This window comes from Phaethon lepturus, unplaced genomic scaffold (assembly GCF_000687285.1).
Source record: "Phaethon lepturus isolate BGI_N335 unplaced genomic scaffold, ASM68728v1 scaffold43116, whole genome shotgun sequence".
NCBI lineage: Eukaryota > Metazoa > Chordata > Aves > Phaethontiformes > Phaethontidae > Phaethon > Phaethon lepturus.
The window spans coordinates 21,170-34,861 of NW_010549178.1; positions in this window are offsets into that span (position 1 = coordinate 21,170).

Genomic DNA, 13,692 nt, shown 5'->3' on the forward strand with positions numbered 1-13,692 from the left:
TTTTTGTTAAAAGGAAGACTGGCTCAGGCATGAACAAGGGCAATCACCACGTAAACTTCCAAACAAGTTACAAAGGTGTATTGTGTTTGAAAGCCACAGCCCAGAGAGCATTGTGCACCACTATGGAAAAACTCCAGTTGCTCAGGCGTCACCAGTCCTTATGCCAACCCGCAAGAGAAATGGGTGGACTCTTCTTCAGAGGGAAAAATGATGCTAGTGAGAGAAGTGCTGGCTGGGCAGTGGTATATCCATCACAGACCCAAGGTTCACGTTTCATACTAGATTTGTCGTTCAGGCTCCTGTTAGGAACACAAGCTATGACCCTTTGAATACTAAAGGACATAAGGTGATAAAGGAAGGAGAAAGGGGACATTAGGTCATCATTAGAGTGCCTGCACCACTTTACATAGCTGAAATGTTTACCACAGGAAAGAGGATGCTACAAATCCCGGAAAGACAGGCAGAACTGCACATCTGCAGGCCTAGTGCATACCTGCGCAGAATTCCTCTATTCTGAATTTGAGGCAACCAGGCTTTTACTTCTGTTCTCAAAATAGGTTACACAATGTAAGGGCATACAATGCACTGAAGCTCTTTCTATTTGGTCAGTTTTTGCTCAAACAACTTTATCATGGTCTTGAATGTAAGCCCTATATCAGGAGTAATTCAGCAGCCACAGGCATGCTCATGTATTGGTAGAGACTTGTCTGTCAGCAGAAATGCATTACACTATTTTCTTTGAGAAAGATGTCTTGAGTGCTCTCCCCTGCTTTGCAGAGGCTGAACGCTTCATCAAGAACACTGTCACTGAAACTGAGCATTTTTCAGGCATTTCATGAGACAGGGTATTTTACAGGGGCAGGTAGTATTTGAATTCAGAGTAAGAAAGCAGCTACACACATTGCTTTGCTGCTAGCACATTTTTAAGGCAGACCCTGAGCATCTATGCTCCCAGCCCTATGCCCTAGCCATCAGATTACACAAGCATGAGTGAGCAGACCTGACACACACTGACAACAACCATCTTTCAGACACACACAATCCCGGTGTACAAGCAGAAATACAAATAAAGGGAGCAGAAAGAAGATTTTGATCTCTAGCTCTAGTGAAGAATAGCTTAACACTGAGAAGTGTGCTACTTGGCACCATCCATCTGCTTACCTCTGAGCCACACCTCCCACATTAAAGAAGAGAAAACAGTGTTCCAACTGCAGTTCCAAATACCATTTCATGTTGAATATCCGACACAGTAACTTCACTGTTCTCAGACAAACCAGCAGATACTTTAATCGAGCCAATCTAAACTAAATCTGAACCTTGACCCAGACGTTTGCACCCTGGGGTTGCTGACCAAACACCTGATTCAGATAGCAGCATTCATTCTGCAGGACTGAGAATTAAACTGTAGCATACAGGTTCTTTTTATGGTGTGAGCTGGGAACTTTCAGGTGTGCACATATCTAGTGAGGCAATAACTGGTCTTGTTATAAAAGGAAGGTGAAAACCTTTGGATTCAGTGAAGTAGCTTCCTGGTTAGGAGGCTTCAGTTACTCCTAGCTCAACTAGTACCATTGTTTGTATAGCACCTAAGTATTTGTACAAAGTACCACTGTGAGTAAGACACAGTTCTAACACTACTTTGCTTGAAGCTCCCAGCCCCATCCTACTTTTGCGGGGTCAGAGGAGCATATATCCAGGCTAAGCCTGCCGAGTCAATTGTATTTACTGCGCCCTATGCTGTTCCACCTCCCCCATTCAAAGTTCCTGAATTAGAAAATGTCTTCAGGTCCTCCCTCCTCCCCACCTCACATCTGGGCTGTGCTACCCTACGTACTCTAAGCAAGCAGCAGTTCTGAGTCTCATAAGCATCTGCACATGGCAGCAAATCCGAGTTCAGAAGACGTGTAAATGTTCTGATCTATTCCAAAATCTTTTGTAGATTCTGAGTCATCAACAAGAGCATGAAGATTTATGTAAAACACACACAACAGCATGGCGAATTGTTAGAAAACTATACCAACACCAGCAATTATTTCACTGGGTCTTGCAAGTTAAGGCTTGGACATATCAAAAACTTCAAGGCATTTTACAGTGTAAAAGCCTGTTTTACACTGGTAATAGGGGCTTTCCAGAAGAGGCTTTCAAGTATTCTCTAGAGTACTTGAATACTTCTGTAGCCCTCCTTGTAAGATTAAGTCTTGCTCCTTTATATGCTGTGGAATTATTTAGCAGCTTTGTTAGGGCTCACTCCAAAGCGCTGGGCACAGAAAGGCAAGATAACAAAGACCAGAAAGGTAAGGAATGGGAGTTTGGCATATGGACACAGAGCACTAGACATTACACCAAAAGTCCTTACTACAGGTAGGGGTTTTTCCTTCTTTCCATTAATAGGTAGGTATCAGTTCTCACTATCGGGGGTTGTCTGCAGAACTTCAATGCGCATGAGAAAATTGGAAGGCAGTTCTTCCAGGGAGAAGAATAAGGCTTGGACCAGTTCCTGTAAAACCTGACTCATGGAAGCCAGTCCTTTTCACAATAGACTTTTGAAAAACGCTTTTTAATAGCTTGCACATTTTAAAAACACAAAAGTATTTGCAAGGGTGGATCCTGTTTCCAGAGAGCTATGGATCTAATTCTTTACTTTCAATACTTTGAGCTCAAAGTCTTAATAGATTTCCCCCTGTATTGGATATAGAACCAGGCCCTTGCTATTGCTTTACCCACTAGACTAACAGTAGACCCATCCATTTTGGTATTTCTTGGCTACTCTTCTCAGCCTGATGTGACTGGATAACTAAGCACGAAGGTAGTTTAAACCCCACAGCCCAGAACTTGTGATGACACAAAGGGAACATTTTGTAAGAGCATGGCAAGTCTACTGCAACAGAGCAGCATTCACCCTACTGCTGCTCTCATAACAGTGGCCCAATGGGTTGCTAGAAGGGGCATCCTAAAATAGTTTTTACTAGTACCTAGACAGTACTAGCCACCCTGCTAGGAGAAAACCTGTGCTGTTTCTAGATGTGAGAAGCTACGGAGACCCTTAAAGGCTCTACCGATTTTGATTTAAATTAAAAAAAAGCCAGTCTTATAAACCTTAATTGATGAACATTAGAGAGCTAAAATCCTACAGTAAATAAAATAAGGCTGGCTTGAAGGCAACAGCAATGCTTTCAAGAGAAGCCGTGTTTCTTTCCATGTCACTGGGTCCAATTCTGATGTAGCCACAGGCACAATCTCACTTTATCTCAAACCAAGCTCTGATTAGAGTGAATGATCCCAATGGTTTCTTGCCTCCTTTTTCCTGGGAGAGAAAGAACATTCATCACAAGTGATTAACAGCACAATGGATCTATCTGTTCTAATAAAGAACTTGCTGTTAGCACCAGATACACAAGTATCCTTCCCCTACCATGTCTCTAGGACAGCTTTACAGCACAGATTTTTGTAAAACCCAAAAGGCAACAGCTCAGCTGGATCCTTCCACTCCCGCATGAGTGCATTCCCAAGATCAGGTTCAGCCCTCAGTGATCACCTGGCACACAGCGATGAGAGACTGTTCTCAGACTGGCTCTCCCTCACATGCTAGTGGGTATCTCTGGTTTGGCTTTCTTTAGCAACTCTAGTCCCTTCTTTCTAGCTTCCCCAAGCAGCCTAGCTTAAGCTAAATCCCAATCCCAGATGAGTGTCACTTTGAAGGCGGGAAATAAAAAAGAGCTGGTGATGGAGCAGAGGCAGCGGCAGCCAATACTGGCCCGGCCACGGGATCGGATGTTGCTGACGTCAGGGCCCGGAAGGCTGCCGTGCCAGCTCCGGCAGGTACCTTCAGCTGAGCTGCTCCGCAGAGCTGCAGCACAGGTCCTTGGAGAGAAAAGCCTATTGATTAGGCTTCACCAAGGTAATGTTTCTGATGCTTTCTTGACTGCATAGAATCACTTTTTAAAAAGGCTACTCGAGATTTAACTGACATGATTCCCTGAAATTCAAACCACCTCCAACACCAAGACAACCAAGAAAGCTGGCAACCGACTAAAGTTTATCACAGTTGTATTTTTTTTCTTTAAAGTTTCTTGTAGAAAATACTAGGCTCTATTAATGTCAAATTTAACTTCAGCAAAGTACACTGTGACTTCCATGAGATACACATTTCTCACAGTTAGGTTTTAAATCAAAAACTTCACAAGTTTACATGATTTAAGAGCCACTGAGCCCTATGTATGAGGGTTTTCAATGGCACTAATTTAGGATGAGTGAAAAAAGAAGAATGCCTTGGGTCTTCAAGTGCTACATCCCACACAGCATCCAGTCACACAGCCCATTTCTTCTCTGGCTGCAGTATTTGCATACAAGATAAACCTGCCAGTTAATTGAACTCTAATTTGCAGTTTTAAGGCAGATGCCACTTAGCCCAAGAATGGTTCCATAACATATTTCTTCTAGTACTTTCCAAGAGCTGCAGGCCAGATAAAAGCATAGCTGGTTTTAATGCAGTAAGTATTAACTCTACCTTACTGTTACAAATGATCACAACTACCAAGTACTCTGATAAAGTAAATTTTTAAGTCACTCGGCACTTCCATGAGCTTGTTTACTAGCCTTCTTTCTGATGCTCTCAATCTACTCTCCTGCCACATTGGGACAAGCAGAAAACAGATCAGAGGATTTCTGGATATAGTTACCCAGCTTCAAAAAGGCTGGCAGAGTAGATACCCTACAAACTGTAATATAAAGCTCTAAAAAGTATCATTACTATGGAAACATGCAAGTAATCCATGGTTAGGCAAGCTAACATCAGTCCTTAAGGACACAAGGGCTCTCCCTTTGGAGTTGCAGGTGAGGACTTGGAATGAAAATGCAGGCTAGCTTTTTTTTTTTTAAATACACCCCCCCCCCACCCCCCCCAATCTTTAACTACTCTCTGTAGCCTCACTCAATTTCTCAAACACTCTTCTCAATTTCTTTAACACTTCCAAAGCAAAGCCTCAAAAATCTTTCTCTCCCTCAGGCCTGTACTTGTCACTGCTGCACGAGATCCCCTCAAGACACTTAAGAAAAAAAGCATACACTGAACAAAGGTGCTTCTTGCACATCATTTCAGAGAAATTGTGTACTACATGTGAAAACCAGAGCAATAAGGCACCATGCTTTTGCAGAGATTTTCCAGCTGACAAAGAGGAGGGTCGCACACACCTGCTGACAGCAGTTCACTCCCCACCAGTGGCAGGTAAGTTATCTTGGCAGCTCCACATCTCAGCTCGTCAGTTCTCTTGCCAAGACCCCTTTTGCAAAGTACTGAGCACCAATGCCCTCCGAAGCTGCCCTTCCTCAAAGGGCAGCTAACACGCACCGAGCACTCCTCAGGGGATGGAGAAGGAAGCTACTTGATCACACTATTGCTGGCCACAGAACCTCAGGCATGCTCACATTTTCACTCTCCTCCCCCAAAACAGGCGAGATGCCAACGAGTAAGACATATTCAAAGAACTGAAGTCTTTCAATATCTCATTACAGAAAACAGCAGACAAGTTGGCAGAAAGCCAGGCAGGCTTCCAATGAAAACACTCCCATTATAGCTTCATTTATGTTTCTATAAACTTTCATAAAAACAACACCTTTAAGAAATATTTCAGTTTTGATTAATTGGCTTTTTTGATAAAGATCTGTTTGGTTTGAAAACTCCCCAGCTATCCAGTCCTCTCCCACACCTCCCAACCACTGTTTCACCTCCTACAGCCTGCCAGACTTCTGCTGCACTCTGTTCTTCACAAGCACCCACAGCTACCGCACAGGTTGAAAGATTATCTGCTATGGGACACCTGCAGAATGGTGGACAGCAACAGTGTGTGAAGAGGCTGGCTCAAATTCAGAATTCTTCTGGGCATTTCACAAGCACCCCTCACTCCTTTGCAAGGCTTGTTACTTCATGGGCCAAGACAGAAGAAATGGAAGATGCTCACCATCAGATAAATGACACTGGGATCTTTGACTTCTGTATTACAAAGTAACACAGCATCTTCTCTTCGTTTCAGCCTTTGCATGAAGTTGCAAAGACAAAAAACCCCACCTTCTCAATTATTTGCACTGCTTGATGAAAAATCTTTTTCCTTTCAACCACAGCATAACAGCTGCAAAGCTACAGCGGCATCAGAGGTTCCATGACCAACACATCTGAGATGGCCATCCCAAAGTTAACACAAGGAGGATGAAAAGGACAAGCTCTCTTTACTTACTAGGCATAAATAGCACACTATTAGTAAACTGGATACCAAACCAGTAACAATGTTTTAGAAGTTTTGCCATGTTTTATCACTCAGAATGACTGTTACTACCAAGCATCACAGGCTCAGCTTGCTTCATGAAGGAACAGCTTCATCTCCTGGCCAGTAGACTTAGGCTTTTACCAACTCTCTGTATGAAAGTCAGCGGCAGACATTTTTATTGTCCATGAAAATCTGAAATGTTTGATAAGAACAATTGTACTTTATAGTATCCAATGTACTGTATAGTCTAAAAGACTATATAATAAAAGCAGGTAAAAAATGCAAGGAGCAAGTAGATTCTCCTTCTCACTTATTAACTAAATCCGTTCCTCATCAGCCTTCACAGAAGAAATACCACAGCATTTTTTTCTACCCCTCCACAGGTAGAATCTTCAAACAAGTATTAAAAAAATACTCTTTGGTCAATACATGGAGATAGATTTTAGTTAAGAGTAAGAAAAACACGAAAGTTAGCATAAGCACAGAGCTACAATGATCAAGAACAAGGAGCTAGCTTTTCATTGCAGAAGACAGAGAATGAAGTCAGGCCTGAGTGGTGACACACTATCACTAGGAGACCCACCAAAGCCAAAAGAAAAAGCCATTTTAAATAAAATCAGCCCAGGGCTGTTTTCCCCAGATATTTCAAAGACTAACCATCCATCCAGACATCAGGTATAAACCTCATAGGAGAAAAAATTCACAGAAATAATCAGGACTACTGAGAAGTTTGCTGCACAAGAGCCTACTTAAAAATAATAATAATACAGCTGTAAATACATGGGACTCTTGCTGCTCTAAGCAGAATTTATTTCAGCTTACCACTAGCTCAGACCTTTCAGAGCGATACATAAAATTGTTCCTCATACAGTACCTGTCCTTGTGCTATGGTCAAACTATTTTCTAGTTACCAAAGTAGAAATATTTCAACACCACCTAAATTGCTAACAGAACACCATCTAAATCAAGATCAAAAGGTGCATATCAAATCAACACTCCAGAAGAAATTTGAAGTTAGAAAAGTATTCAGAGGAGAAGCATTGTGCGTTGTGTCACGCATCATCTTTTCTAAGAACCTTGACCTTGAAGGAAGTTACACTGAGACAGAAGTCCCAACCCATGCAGTCCTATGCAGTGCCCTCATCAGAAGCTGAGTTTCACAGCAGGCATGGAGTTGTCTAGCCAGGCTCAGACTGTATAGCCATTCCTCGTGTCGAGATCTCAAGGTGTAACAGAAGAAATGGATTCAATCTCCTCACTGAAGTACACTGTGATCTTCAAAATTCACAGCAGCAGTTTGACTTCTTTAATTCTCCCAAAAGGGATCAGTAAGACTGTACTGTACCCTTCAAAACAGAAAGGATCTTAATGAATGTTTCATCTCATTGATTCAAGCTTCATTGTGTCCTTCAAGAAATTACTTTTGGAGACAGGACATGAATCAGACTAAAGATGGCACTAACACCAAAGACTTCTAATTTGACTCTTGGGAGAAGGTCCTCGGAGGGCCTCTACATTAGATTGCTATGATGTGCCCAAGATGAGTATGCAGGGCAGTGCAGCATGAGTACCGACAGCCTGGGAAATTTAATTGCATGTACAAGTTTGGGTTGTAACAGACAACAGAACTTACAGATGCAATATGGTCAATGAACCTCTCATCCATCTCACCTCCAAAACATTCTCCTGGGTCAATTGCAGCTGCTCTGGTTTTTTTTTGGGTGTTTTTTTGTTGTTTTTGGGGGTTTTTGGTTTTGTTTTGGTTTGGTTTTTTGTTTTTGAGGGGAGGAATGCAAGGAAGGAAAGAATTCCTCCAAAAGCAAAGATGGTCATATGCAGCATCAGATTTTAGGGACTACAGAGGCTGAAATTCAGGATAAGGCTACAGAAGATAAAAACCCTGAAAAAAAGACTCTTGTGGATTTTTTTTTCCTTTCATGGGGAAGCGGAAGAAAGTAACAGAGTAAATAGTAGCTAATAGAAGGAAGAACAAGAGTCTCAATGTGACACCAACCCAAAACTCAAGTTATTCTGTAGTGAAACAAACAAACAAGAAGGGGATATGGATTGATGAGTTTTTTTGATTTGTCCAAGCCCACAAGTTTTTGTGCTGAGAAACATGATGTTTTTCAAGCTTTTCATAAATAACCATGCATCTGCTTCAGTGATATCTGATTTTAGAAGTAGCAGCATTTCTATGAACTATCATTAAAATAACATTTTTTCCAGTTCACAAAAACTGGTAGAGAGTCTGGGTGAATGTTGGAAGCAGTCACAGGTTGAAGCAGCTGAAGTATTTAATCTCCTTTTTCAAAGAGCACTGGATGGAAGGTAGCCATCTCGAGTGTGCTGCCGACTCAAAGCCAGAGAAGAACCTGGATCCTGTTCAGCCACAGGAAGGCTTCAGAGTTCATTGTGCTTCGGCATCAGGATGCACCAGGCAGCCGGTCAGTGTCCAGCAGAGCAGCCGGGGTCCTTTTTGGAAAGGGCTATAACAGGCACCACTGGCACTTCTTTTCAACTGTAGGAATTCTTATAAAACTCCCTGCATATAGCCACTCTTCTTCAGAAGAACTAGAAAACCAAGGTACCGGAATATATTCACTGAAACATTGCAAAATCTTTGTCTATTGAGTGGAGGTCACAGCAAAGATGAAGGACAATGAAAGTCTCTTCTAAAGAGGTAACATCCACTCACATTGTTTGGGGACCTGGCATCAGCTCATATGCTGTAGTTTAGATTATGTGGAAAAGCAAATTCTTGCTTACTTAGCTATTGTGCAGATTTTAACCTGTCAGAAAAAATGAGATAAAAAGGAGAAGAAAAAAAGAAAATCTGACTCATTTCCATAGGGGCAATCAGCACACGAGCAGAGACTGTTCTTTAAGCATTACTCAGCAACCTACTTTACAAAAAAAAGTTTCCAAAAATCCAGCTAGAACACACCTATTGCTTTAATGGGGCCAAAGTTTTACAGCAACCTGCTTTGACAGAGTTAACAGTCTTTTTGACAATAATAAAGTCTAAGCTTTAAAACATACAGGGAATTCTGATAAAAGTATTCTTTATGCTGCTGTTTCCAGCGTTCTCTAGTTCTCTGCCCAAAAAGTGACTCACTAAACAACCAACATGAGATGATGTAAGGCACCCAACTGCTTTTAGTACTGGGCACAGATGTGTATGACCAGCTATGTCTCTCTGCTTTCCCAAGCTGTAGAGCAAAGATAAGCCCGAATAGCTTCACTCTGGAATAAGATACCACGCAGCCAATGCCAAAGACAGAAGTCAACTCTACTGCTTGGGAAAACAATATTCCCGCAATGAAACTCCAAGAAGAGTTGTCTTCTTTTGAACAGGTGAGGTAGAAGGAAGTACCACAGTGATGACCTCCTGTCAGGTATAGGCATCGTGCAAGACACAAACTTGTTCAGAACAACAGCTGCAGAAATAACATTTGCTGCAGGTTTTGCCTTCAAACACGTGCTGAAAAGCTTGGTTTCTTCTCAGAATATTCTCCCATGTTTTAGTTTGCATAAACCTACAGCTTTGCAGAACACAGAGCTGAACAACTCCTTTCAGCAAGCTTTCCCTCCCCAACTATTTCTACATCATCTGAAAGACTACTGATAAACAAAAGTGCCTTTTAAAGCAGGCTCTCCCATCTCAAGCAAAACATAATTTCACTTTATATTAATGATGCTATTTTTTGTGTTCATGTATTTAATTGAAAGCTGATGAGTGATATTCTTTAACAGTTAGAGCCATCAAAACGAAAACCAAATGCAAGGAATGCAAAAGCAAGCCTGAAAATGCAATCAGAAATAAAAAATGGTTACAGCAGTCATTAAATGAAAAGAGCAGTAGAGAAATCTAGATGTAACAAAAACAAAATACAAGTGTTTCACATCACTGTCCTCACAGAGCTGAGACTCCAGTTCAAACCATTTTCCAGGATACGCAGAATACAAGTTACTGAGCCTTATTTATTCCCTGCTTTACTCCAAAACAGCCTGCACAAACTTCCCTTTTGTAATAAAGAAACTCTCAACCCCCAACATCTGCTTTTGAGAAACATGACTTTCAGCAAGACTTTAAATTTGTAATGAAGACAGTTGCTGCTACAGTGCTGCTGGCTTGACTACATGCACTAATAGAACTACTGTTGGTTTGGTGGTTTTTTGTTTTGTTTTGTTTTAAGATGTCTAAGAGCAGAACTTTTCTTTGATAAGCTTCTGGAGTCAGCTCAGATAAGCTGAAGGACAATACTGACAGTGCTATTAAAGTTTGCATCTGTTCTCCCACTGGAAAACTAGTCAGGCATAGACATGCAGTGTTCACCTACATCTGGCTACTGCATACCACAAACCCCATTTGAGAAGCCACATTCAGTTTCCACTGTAACATTGATAATGATACAGCAGGACTGGTGTCTGAGTAAACACTGCCCTTGAGATCAGAACCCTATGTTTTCCAAATTACAATTATAGTATTGCTCCCCTAAAACAAGGGTTGTCAAATTATATGAGAAGAAAATAGAAACTATAATGGATAAATACATTTTTTCACTTGAATACTTGTCTCACTCATGCAAAAGCAGCACTGCCATTGCAAAGTAGACTAAACGAAGCAGCCTATAGATTATTGCTGCCCCCCGCCCCCAAAAGATTTTGTAACAGCAGCATTGTCACAGCCAGTCTCGGCACATGAGGCAAGGTAGAGTAATATTGTTGAAAAAGATCGAATTAAAAACATGGTTGGTCATATTTGGACATAACAAGCTTCAAAAAGGGAGCTTTCATATAGCTGTAGGACAAACACTTATTCTATTATCTGCTCATAAATAGACAGAGCCTATTCTGCATTAGTAAGCCTACTTTAAACTTGTGGTTTTCTCTATAACTCACACAAATGAAACTAACCTCTAATTTGTAGTTGAGCCAAATATCTTTGCTGACATCTGTGTCTGAAATCCCAGCGGAACATTCTTACTGATTTTCATCCAACTGTGACAAAATGTGTTCAGTGATTACACATTTTATCATCAACACAACTGATAATATATCCCAGATCTACAGAGGGAAAGACATTACTTAGTCCCACTTATTAGAAGCGAGGTACTACATAGGTAGTTATGCTTTAGGTACTCTGGTAATTTTTGCAGTCAATTCAACATCCTCCATTCAAAAACTTAACTTATGGCAGTAACACCTTTACACAGACCTGAACAGATGCTGTTAAATAAAAACTAAATTCAATCCAGCAATCCATTTCCTTGTCTTTCAGACAGCAAGACCCACAGCAAGGACGAACATGCAAGTGAACCCTTGACAGTCGTTTCCCAATGCCAGAACCAGCATATGATGCTGCTATGGCCATAATACTCTACATTAACCCTGATTAGAAAGTTTAGAAGCTACTATGTTAGCTGTATACAACTGATGGTTCTGTTTTCGTCTTTGGACACTGAAAGTTATTTAGTTGCACATAGTATTATTTGCCACATATAGATCCTACCTTACACCAGCGATACATTTTATTATGCCAAAAGCCATGCAAGCAGAAGGAAAGCAGAAGGTTGTCACCACTGTTGCTCCCGTACTGGTTGTACTGCTGTAAGGCATGCTTTGCAAGGCTGGCAGAACAGAATCCCTAGTTCCACTGCTCTGTTTAGAAAAACTGTCCCATTCCTATGTTTAAGATGAATTAAATGCTAGCAGAAAGCTAGCAATCCCTTGTTGCCTGACCCTGCCTCTGCTGGAGTTGGAAAAAACTCCTGTGTGAGAGAGGCATCAACTTTATTATTCTTTTTGAACTTTTCAGCAAGCCTTCTAGCAGAGAGGCTTCAGGACCTGCTCTAAGCATCCATTCACACCTACAACCCTGGATAGAAAATACAGCGCACTGATTAGCTGGTGCAGGTGCACTGAGGCCTGACAGAAGCTATGGCTGTGCCGCACGCTGCCTGCCATCACAGGATTTTATATCTGCATTATCATTGGACAATGCTAAGGTGGGTATTAAGACAACCTGCCAAGATAAATTAAAGGTCTGCTGCCCTTAACAAGAAACAGTATCCCCATCCTTGTCTTGGAGGTTATGGGTGACACTGCACATTACAGTCACCTTGCTTTTGTCTTCTGCCTGGAGTTTAGACACACTAAAATGTAATCACGAGCAGTCATGCATGATTTGAGACACTTAGCTCCTGCTATCAGTAGATGCCCAGTCCTGCAGCATAAAGACCAACCAAGGATCTCTTCACGCGAGTTCTGCGAACAAAAGACCGTGCTGCCTCCTTTGGCAGCGGGGACTCTCACTGCATATTGTTAGTTTGTGCACTGCTGAGAAAACATATTGCCACCATTCAGCTACTCAGGAACTCCAGCCACCACGCAAGGGAATGCTATACTGAAAACCTTCAGAAATTTTTGTTGGAAGCAGGCCAAATGGAGTTGTGGTTGTTACCGGGTGCAAATGCAGTGACTTTATCCCAAGGCATGCTGAATGTTTAAGTCTTCCAAATAAATTCCTCCACGCTCCCCTTAGGGATGACCTATCATCCCAGACCAGAAAACCCTTTCCCACCCCATCTCCGGACAAGGAACAACAAGCAGACCACCCCCGCCACACTCTCCTTCCCTCCTCCTGCAATTTAAAAGTTATAGTTCTGTGAAATCAGGACATACACTTGGGGATCATCCCATGCATCATTTCCAGCTCTGGCTTTTCTAGTTTAAAAATATAAAAGAGAAAGTTACTGAACACTTCAGGGATCAGCATGTAACATTAAGTCCTTTTGCTAACTGGTGTTTGGACCATGCAGAGCCTTGAACCCTGACAACAGGGCTTCAATGATGGAAACACTGGCATTATTAATGACAGAAGAACTGCTTCTTAATGTGAACTTCGTAAGGCTGCGTGGATGAATTCCTGCAGCAATATTGGAAAGTTTTCTGACCAGTTCAATTAGGCCAGCCCCTTTTAGCAGCCTCCTCACACTAAGCCTTTCAAGAGGCTTTATTTTTTTTAAATAAAAAACCCCACACCAATTAAGTCACCTACAGTGGAACTCGGGTTTTTGTTCACTTGATACAAGCAAGAACCAATACTAACCTCATGAATAGTTAAAATCAGAAGCATTTACAGGAAAGATACCCTCTAAAATTCACAGAAGCAAACAGATTTGACTGAACTTTACACTTTCAGGAGGAACATCTAAAAATAGGTAGTCTTAGCTATGCAAGAATTTAACAAGTAGTGGCCAGTATTGTGCATCTGATCTGTCCAATTTTTAAAGCATCGGAGTTACCAGAGTAAGTGAGTACAGGTCCTTGAGATCCAAAAATCTCAGGATGATCACCTCCTTCTTTTTTAATTAAAGTAGCACATACCTAAGGGGGGCGGGGGGGGGGGGGGGGGGAGACGCCCACA